Source organism: Hyperoodon ampullatus (genome assembly GCF_949752795.1).
Source record: "Hyperoodon ampullatus genome assembly, chromosome: 14".
In the NCBI taxonomy this organism is placed as follows: Eukaryota; Metazoa; Chordata; class Mammalia; order Artiodactyla; family Ziphiidae; genus Hyperoodon; species Hyperoodon ampullatus.
This window is the reverse complement of record NC_136927.1, coordinates 50,389,307-50,392,854: the sequence shown is the minus strand read 5'-3', so window position 1 is coordinate 50,392,854 and position 3,548 is coordinate 50,389,307.

Below are 3,548 nucleotides of genomic sequence, written 5' to 3'. Positions count from 1 at the left end.
AGACCACAGCCTGGCTGCCCCCCAGGCCGGCAGTCCTGCAGTTACCATTCCTGCGCCTGACCTTTGTCCTCCTTTGTTACAATGGAAACACAGAGCTTGTGAGTGCATGTCAGCAGTTAACAAGTGGTTTTTAGTACATTCTTGGCTTTGCTGTATCTACCTAGTGCCTGTTTTGTGCTTTTTTTTTTTTTTCCTTCCTGCCACTCCTTTCCTATTTTCCTTCTGTCCTTTTTCCTTCTCGCTCCTTGTTTCCTTCCAGCACATGAGTTTCTCTAGAGGGACAAAGGCAGCTGCCATGCGGGAGTTCTTTATATTGAAGTGCTGCTTCATTTCTCTCCTCTGCTTTTCTGTTTTTCCTTTAGCCACACTGGGTGTTTCCTTTGATTTTTCTCAGCAACCTGCATGTTGAGTTCTGTATTGCTGTGGCTTCCAAGAAAAACAAACGTCACAAATTGGATAGCATCTTGTTTTTATTCAGCTGTTATCAACATACAGAATTTGGGACACCTTGCTTTCAAAACAAGGATAAAATATCTGTTGATCTTTGCAAATTCCTTCCTGTAACTATTTATAGATAGTCCTGACTCCATTACTCCCTCCCCAGATGGGAGAATAGGCTCACATTTCAAACAGCAAAACCTAAAAGGATAATGTGAACTGCTGGTGGGGTGTGCACATAGGAGATAAATTGAATACACTGCTGTGTTCACATGCTTTATTGCTCTTTCAACACCGTGTCCAAACCGGTTCCCTTCTTTCACCGGCCGTTTTAGAGGCTCCTCTGTGGCTGGATGTGACAAACTGCTGTCTAGTTTCCTTTCTGCTGGCTGCAGAGGTGCTTTGGGCACGGCAGGTGGTAGCACGGTGCTGGGCTCACTTCCTAGTGCGGATGCTGCTTCCTCTCAAACCCCTGTTGTCGTGTGTTCTGCATCACGCCCTGTGTTTATCTGTTCCCTGATATAAGTAATAATGAGATACTGCCCTTCCCACCATCCCTTAATTTTAGAGTGAAAGAATGGGCCTAGAATCTGGCATTTTACTCTCTTTCACTTGATGAATTGAGAATTTGACTAGGCAGAGCTGTCAGATAACTGGTAGGTGGCTTGAGGTCACTAGTTCTCAGCTTTAGGACGTTCACTCCCACATACAGTGTTAGCGCTCACCCAGCCTAGGCAGCAGCTTTTGAGCTTGAACACCTCTGTGTGAACAAATTCTTTAGCACCCGAGTCCCACTTCATCCAATTGGGAGCAGTTCGGGGTCAGCTAGAGCCCCGGCAAAGAGAGACCCTCACCAGCATGACTGGAGGGCCGAGGGCAGGCTGGCCTACGCAGTGTGCTTAGAAAGGAGCTCCTCACTAGCTGCCATCCTCGGCTTCTCTTACTTTGTCTTTGTCACCAGGTCTCAGCAATTTACAGAACTCTCCCTCCTTTCCTTCCTTACACCTGTCATGTTTGCTTCTGAAATAAGAACCATTTGTGTAACACCAATACTTACCTTAAGAAAGACATGCATTATGTGGTTGTAATCAAACCTGATGCTTTCAGATGACCTACTTACATCTTCAGTGTGGAAAAGATTAAGAACAAAACAAATTCATCTAAACTTCTGGGCAATCCAGTTGACTTTTAAATGTAAGAATGGAATTCCAAACACTTAACACATTCAGCTATATGACAGAAAGTAAATCTATGGATATGGTATTTTGTGAATGATCTTTTAAATAAAAGAAAACCTTACGTAATATTTAATGCTTGTCTTTATTTTATAGAGTTGTTTTTTAGCTGCTTGTGAAGTTAACAATTTTAAATTTGGAAAGTAGTGTCCAAATTTAGTGGAATGTTATGCAGAGTGAGCAAAGCGTCTTGCTTTCGGAAGTTACAAGATTTGTGAAATTATTTTAAAAGCTGGTGATCAGAGATGGGATGCCAACTTTTTTCCTGTTTTGTTTTTTTCCCCCCAAACTAATTTTTCTTTTTTGGGTGGGGGGATTTTTTTAAATTTATTTTTGGCTGCGTTGGATCTTCATTGCTGCACACGGGCTTTCTCTAGTTGGGGCGAGCAGGGGCTACTCGTTGCGGTGCGTGGGGTTTTCATTGTGGTGGCTTCTCGTTGCGGAGCACAGGCTCTAGGCGCACGGGCTTCAGTAGTTGTGGCATGTGGGCTCAGTAGTTGTGGCTCGCAGGCTCTAGAGCGCAGGCTCAGTAGTTGTGGCACACGGGCTTAGCTGCTCTGCAGCATGTGGGATCTTCCCAGACCAGGGCTTGAACCTGTGTCCGCTGCATTGGCAGGTGGATTCTTAGCCACTGCGCCACCAGGGAAGTCCCCAAACTAATTTTTCTAACAAATGTTACATGATGTGGTCATAGTTTTTGGTTGGGTAAAGGAACTTTTAAAAATAACTGCTTGTGGGCTTCCCTGGTGGCGCAGTGGTTGAGAGTCCGCCTGCCGATGCAGGGGACACGGGTTCGTGCCCCGGTCTGGGAAGATCCCACATGCTGCAGAGCGGCTAGGCCCGTGAGCCTTGGCTGCTGAGCCTGCGCGTCTGGAGCCTGTGCTCCGCAACGGGAGAGGCCACAACAGTGAGAGGCCCGCGTACCGCAAAAAAAACAAACCAAAAAAATAATAACTGCTTGTTTGAGAAGAAATCCTAGGTGCTCCTCATGTGCATGATGGGTGCTACTTCGTGGCAAGCAGATCGTGTGTTTGAGGAGGCGCTGCTGTGTAGTTGAGTGATTTTATGACCCGGTGGGCAAGGAGCAGGGCTTTGAACTACGTGTGGGAGAGGCCAGGCTGGTGGGGAGGGTGCCTTGCGGTCAGAGCCTGACTGCAGCTCAATCTGGACAAACAAGGCGGGGAGGATGGGTGCTGTTCCGGCCAAGTGCGTGAGGGACTGTTTACTGCAGCTGCTCCTCAGCCGAGAGGGCTTGGAGGAGAGGACTTGATGCCAACTGGTGTCTCCTTAAAAGAGTGGGAGCATTCCTGAGACTGGAAACCCTCTGCCCAAAGTTAAGGAGTTGGAACTTGGTCTCCTGGAGGGATTTCCTGGGGCTGGTGGCCAGAGGCTTGAAATCCAACTTTTATGAGCCTTTTTTCCAAAGGTTCTTTGGATTCCATCTTTAAGGGCTTGTGGAATGTTCAGACCCTTGGAAGGGTCATCTAGGTCTCCCAGTAATTCAGAGGTTTCTTATGATTGAAATGAGACTGCAGCTGCCTTTCTGCCTCCCCCAGATGTTGCTGTTACTATGCAGTGGTTGCTTCTCACAAGCACCTCTTCCCTTGGTCTGTAATACTTTTGTAATATTAAGACATCACAGAAAGTGTTTTAGTACCTGTGTCTCACCCATAAGTAACTGAATTGAGATGGGAAGGTATGTCTTTCTCCAAATAAGCACCTAAATAAATAGGGTCATTTTCATAAAAGTTTGTACCACCTATGTGAGTGTTCCAGAGATAGGTTTAGACAGATAGTTGACATCTAGTTTCTCTCTGCTATTCTTGAACTGGTTTCAGAGAAACATTTTAGTGGAGTGCCAAGTGAGGCCCTTTT